We start from the raw sequence: 6,834 nt of genomic DNA, 5'->3' as shown, positions 1-6,834 counted from the left end.
TTTACAAATCAAGCCAGTCTATCATATAAAACCTTATGTACACCTTGCTATATACTCCTAGTTGCTCTCCCCCAAATGAGACAGCACACTCCTTCTCTCCACCCTGAGTTTCCATGTCCATTCAGCCAGCTTCTGTCCCCCATGGCCTTCACATCTCCCCTCCAGACAGGAGCAGCCCACATAGTCTCATGTGTCTACTTGAGCCAAGAAGCTCACTCCTCACCAGTATAATTTTCTGTCGTATAGTCCAGTCCGATCCCTTTCTGAAGAGTTGACTTTTGGAATGGTTACAGTCTTGGGCTAACAGAAGGTCTGGGGAGCATGACCTCTGGAGTTCTTCTAGTCTCATTCAGACCATTAAGTCTGGTCTTTTTATGAGAATTTGAGGTCTGCATCCCACTGCTGTCCTGCTCCCTCAGGGGTACTCCGTTGTGTTCCCTGTCAGGGCAGTCATCGGTTGTAGCCGGGCACCACCTAGTTCTTCTGGTCTCAGGCTGATGTAGTCTCTGGTTTATATGGCCCATTATGGCTCTTGGGCTCATAATCACCTTGTGTCTTTGGTGTTCTTCATTCTCCTTTGCTTCAGGTGGGTTGAGACCCACTGATGCATCTTAGATGGCTGCTTGCTAGCATTTAAGAACCCAGAGACCACTCTCCAAAATGGGATGCAGAATGTTTTCTTGATAGATTTTATTATGCCAGTTGACCTAGATGTCCCCTGAAACAATGGCCCCAAACCCTTTGGGGGATTAATTTAACTTCAAAATTGAACTTTTTTCCAAACTCTTTTTTACCCCTGTAAATTAGTGTTTATTTGCATTTTCATGGCCTTTGACCTAAAAGTTCTGAATTAATCAGGTACAAATTTTACCCTTGGTTACATATACATGTGGTCCCAACAGTAGTTGATATGTTCGAGCAAATGAAATTTCATGGAGCTCAGGGAACAACTTTAAATGTGATCTATACCCACTGTCTTTGAGTTGATTACGACTCATAGCAACCCTATAGGACAGAGAATTGCCCCACAGGGTTTTCAGGCAGTGGCTGATGGATTCGAATTGCTGACGTTTTGGTTAGCAGCTGACCTCTTAACTACTGTGCCACCAGGGCTCCATGTGATCTGTACACCTAACATACACACACCTATTGCTGTCAAGTCGATTCCCACTCAAAGACTCATAGTGACCATATAGGACAGAGTAGAACTCATAGGGTTTCCGAGGAGTGTCTGGTGGATTCAAACTGCTGACTTTTGGTTAGCAGCTGAGCAATTAACCACTATGCCACCAGGGCTCCTTTCACATCTAAGGAAACTAAATATTAGGAGTTTGCTGAGAGGCAGGGCCAAGATGGCAGAGTGGTCAGATGCTTCCTGTGGTCCCTCTTAAAGACCTGAAGAAACAAGTGAATTGATTATATATGACAATCCAGGAGCCCTGAACATCAAAGGCAAAGTTGAGGAATTAGACTGAGCGGCAGGGGGAGGGAGAGACAGTTCAGAGCAGCGAGGAGTTGCAGGACCTGACCCAGCAGGAACCAGCACCCTGCAGGCTGGGATCAGCCAGAGCCAGCAGTGAGGCAGGCAGTGGCCTTTGGAACTCCACATCAGGAGAGACCGAGCAGTGGGGAGTCTACTCCTCCAGAATCAGTGAAAAGCAGCACTCGGTTGACAAAAGATAAGTATATGCATCTAACCTACAGTGCGGATCAAAAAACTCCCCTTTGGGAAAAACCTCTCTCCCATTTACCTGCCCCCTTCCCACTCTGCACTGGGTCCAAACTGGCTTCAGAGATTGCTGCATCCCCTGAGCCGGAAGTAGGACCCGTCACGCATCCTGAGCCATTCTCCCAGCCTTGGAAAGGGAACAAATTAACAAACTGAAAAAATAATATGCCGGCTCTGCTAAGCCGGGAGCTCAGGGCAGAAACAGCTCCTTTGCCTAGGCACAGGAATAAGGGGTCCACAGACTTTGAATGCCTTTCACCCCTGCATAGACCTGTGTGGGCCCATTTTAGCAGCGTAGGCCCTCTTAGCTCAGTACAACAGGGTGTACACCTGAAGTCTGACTTCAACTGTGACATTTGACACCACTCTGCCTATTAAGCAGAGTCCTCACCTACCCACATCAGGGGTCTGAGGACTGGTGGCTCCACCTACACCACCTAGGCACCCACAACAGGGGTCCAAGACTAAGTGGTACCTCCCAATCCTTACAGCCAACAGCATTGGATGCCCATAGTCCAGCTTCAAAACCCACCCATATACGCACTCTAGGGAGTGGGGACATGCTTTCCTCACAGACACTCAGGGGCAGCTGTCAGCTCCCTGCCTTGCTCAGCACATGAGCCCCAACTGCAGCCAGATACCTGTGCCGACACTAACCACCCCTGCCTGTCTAGGACTGTAGGTGAGAGCCTGTGGCACACACTTGGTGACCGACTACCTGGACACCTGAGCTGAATCTGTACAAGAAAACTAAATGGACGCCTGGGCTCCCATACCTAGTAACAGCTTTAACCACCTGGTGACAGGATATTAGAGATTCAAAGGCACCAATAATCAAACAAGCTCACACAAGCAGCCTATTTGAGAATATCAAAACAAAACAAGAAGCTAGGACACAATAAGCAAACATAAATAAGTACAATAACTTATTGACAGCTCGGAAACAACAGTCAATATCAAATCACATAATGAGGCAGATCATGATGGTTCAGCAAGGTCCCAAAACAAAGAATCAAGAAATCTTTTAGACATTCAGGCTGCTAACAGATACATGAGGAAATGCTCACAATCATTACCCGTTAGAGAAATGCAAATCAAAACTACAATGAAATTCCATCTCCAACAAGGCTGCCGTTAATCCAAAAAACACAAAATAATAAATATTGGAGAGGTTGTGGAGAGATTGGAACACTTATACACTGCTGCTGGGAATGTAAAATGGTACAACCACTTTGGAAATTGATTTGGCGGTTCCTTAAAAAACTAGAAATAGAACTACCATATGATCCAGCAATCCCACTCCTTGGAATATATCCTAGAGAGATAAGACCCTTTGCACGAACAGATACATGCACACCCATGTTCATTGCAGCACTGTTTACAATAGCAAAAAGTTGGAAGCAACCAAGGTGCCCCATCAAAGGATGAATGGATAAATAAATTATGGTATATTCACACAATGGAATACTATGCATCGATAAAGAACAATGAGGAATCTGTGAAATGTTTCATAACATGGAGGAACCTGGAAGGCATTATGTGAGTGAAATTAGTTGCCAAAGGAAAATTATTGTATAAGACCACCATTATAAGAACTGGAGAAATAGTTTAAACAAAGAAAATATTCTTTGATGGTTATGAGAGGGGGGAGGGAGAGGGGTTTTCACTAATTAGATAGTAGATAAGAACTATTTTAGGCTAAGGAAAAGACAACAGTACAGGAGAGGTCAATACAACTGGACTAAACCAAAAGCAGTTTCCTGAATAAACTGAATGCTTTGAAGGCCAGTATAGCAGGGGCAGGGGTTAGGGGACCATGGTTTCAGGGGACAACTAAGTCAATTGGCATAATCGAATCTATTAAGAAAACATTCTGCATCCCACTTTGGAGAGTGGAGTCTGGGGCCTTAAACACTAGCAAGCGGCCACCTAAGATACATCAATTGGTCTCAAACCACCTGGAGCAAGGAAGAATGAAGAACACCAAAGACACAAGGTAATTATGACCCTGAGAGACAGAAAGGGCCACGTAAACCAGAGACTACATCAGCCTGAGACCAGAAGAACTAGATGGTGCCTGGCCACAACCCATGACCACCCTGACAGGGAACACAACAGGGAATCACTGAGGGAGCAGGAGAGCAGTGGGATAAAAAAAAAATGCAGACCCCAAATTCTGGTAAAAAGACCAGATTTATTGGTCAGACTTGGACTAGAAGGACTCAGGAGGTCATGCTCCCCAGACCTTCTGTTAGCCCAAGACTGGAACCATTCCCAAAGCCAACTCTTCAGACAGGGATTGGACTGGAATATGGGATGGAAAATGATACTGGTGAAGAATAAGCTTCTTGGCTCAAGTAGACACATGAGACTATGTGTGCATCTCCTGTCTGGAGGGGAGATGAGAGGGCAGAGGGGGCCAGAAGATGCCCAAATGAACACAAGGAGAGAGAGTGGAGGGAAGGACTGTGCTATCTGACTAGGGGCAGAGCAGTTAGGAGTGTATAGCAAGGTATATGTAAATTTTTGTATGAGAGACTGACCTGATTTGTAAACTTTCACTTACAACACAATAAAAATTAATTTTTTTTTAAAAAAGAAATCTTCCAGATGAAGAGAAATTCCCAGAATTACCAGAGGTAGAGTACAAAAGATTAATATACAGAACTCTTCAAGAGATCAGGCAAAATGCAGAACAAGCCAAGGAACACACAGACAAAGCAATAGAGGAACTTAAGGAAGTTATAGAAGAGCATAATGACAAATTTAACAGGCTGCAAGAATCCATAGAGAGACAGCAAACAGAAATCCAGAAGATTAACAATAAAATTTCAGAATTAGCCAATTCAATAGAAAGTCATAGGAGCAGAATTGAGGCAATGGAAATCAGAATTAGTGAAACTGAAGATAAAGTACTTGACACCAACATATTTGAGGAAAAATCAGACAAAAGAATTTTAAAAAATGAAGAAACCCTAAGAATTATGTGGGACTCTATCAAGAGAAACAGCCTACAAGTGATTGGAGTACGAGAATATGGGGGGATAAGAGAAAATACGGAGAGAATTGTTGGCAGAAAACTTCCCTGATATCGTGAAAGATGAGAAGATATCTATCCAAGATGCTCGTTGAACCCTACGCAAGGTAGATCCCAAAAGAAACTCACCAAGACATATTATAATCAAACTTGCCAAAACCAAAGATAAAAAGAGAATTTTAAGAGCAGCCAGGGATAAATGAAAAGTCATCTACAAAGGTCAGTCAATAAAACTAAGCTCGGACTACTCAGCAGAAACCATCCAGGCAAGAAAGCAATGGCATGACATATATAAAGCCTTGAAGGAAAAAAATTGCCAGCCAAGAATTATATATCTAGCAAAACTGTCTCTCAAATATGAAGGTGAAATTAGGACATTTCCAGATAAAGAGAATTTTACAGCATTTCCAAAAACCAAACCAAAATTACAAAAAATACTAAATGGAGTCCTCCAGTTAGAACATCAATAACATCATACAACAACCTAATACTAGAACACAGGACAGAGCAACCAGGTATCAATTCAGGTAAGGAAATCACAAAAATAAAAGCTAAAACACTCAAAATAGGGAAACAGAGACGTCATTATATAAAAGATGAGAATATTAAAACAAAAAAAGAGACTAGGAAATGTAGTCATAGATCTTTAATATGGAGAGAAAGTCAAAGCAATATAAAGAAATAAAAGATTGGTTTAAACTTAGAAAAATTGGGGTAAATATTAAGGTAACCACAAAGGAGTTTGCTGATGGAGCAGAATAAAAGTGTGGAACAGAACTCAAATTCATGTAAAAACACCAGACTTAATGGTCTGACTGAGACTGGAGGAACCCCTGAAGCCATGGCCCCCAGATACTCTGTTAACCCAGAACTAAAACCATTCCCTAAGACCACGCTTCAGACAAAGATTAGACTGGACTACCCAGAACCCAGTGCCTATACAATGTAAAATAATACTCATAAAGAGTGTGCTTCTTAGTTCAGTCAGATACATACGACCAAATGGGCGCCTCCTGTCTGGAGGCAGGATGAGAAGGCAGGAAGGGACGGGAGCTGGTTGGATGGACACGGGAAACCAGGTAGAGAGGAGGAGTGTGCTGTCACATTGTCGGGATTGCAGCTAGTGTCACATGACAGTGTGTGTATAAAATTTTGTATGAGAGATTGACTTGGCTGTAAACTTTCACCTAAAGTACAATAAAGAGAAAAGAAACTCAAATAAATATTAGGAGTTTACATGCTCATTCTTTTCAAATTCAAGATAAACCGAAGACATAAATTAGTTTTGGGATTAGTATGCTATGACAAATTCATAAAACCTGTTGCCGTCGAGTCGATTCCGACTCACAGCAACCCTGTAGGACAGAGCAGAACTGCCCCATAGGGTCTCCAAGGAGCAGCTGGTGGATTCCAACCGCTGACCTTTTGATTAGCAGTTGTAGCTCTCAACCACTGCGCCACCAGGGCTCCAAATTCTCCTTAGCAAGGGCTATATGAGTGTTTGGATATTTGATGTAGCAGTTACTAGACTATAAAAAAGACTATACTATATTGAAAACTTGAGTACATTCTATTGACATCATATCTAAATATTATTAAGTCTTCCAATCTATGAACACGGAATGTCCTTCCATTTATTTAGGTCATCTTTAATTTCTTTCAATAATGTTTTATAGTTTTCAGTGTAATGTTCTCCCTTTTATTTCTGATTTTAGTTATATGCATTTTCTTAGGCTGGGTTCTCTAGAGAAGCAAAACCAGTAAAGTGTATAAATATATATAGAAAGAGATTTATATCAAGGGAACAGCTCACGCCTTTGTAGAGGTTGGAACATCGCAAGTCCATGGATCAGGATAGAGGTCTTTCCCAATTCATGGAGCCTCAGAAGCTGGTGAACCCAAGACCGTCAGGTCGGAAAGCAGGGCTCCCACTCACAGGCTGTGAAGGTCAAGGAATCCCAAGGTCAGCAGGCAAGACAGCAAGGTTTCTCCTGATTCACGTAGCTGCAGGAGCTGGCGAACCCAAGATCGGCAGGTCAGGGAGCAGGACTCTTGCTCGAAGACTGTG

This window comes from Elephas maximus, chromosome 16, assembly GCF_024166365.1.
Source record: "Elephas maximus indicus isolate mEleMax1 chromosome 16, mEleMax1 primary haplotype, whole genome shotgun sequence".
NCBI lineage: Eukaryota > Metazoa > Chordata > Mammalia > Proboscidea > Elephantidae > Elephas > Elephas maximus.
Note: the sequence above shows the minus strand (reverse complement) of the source record.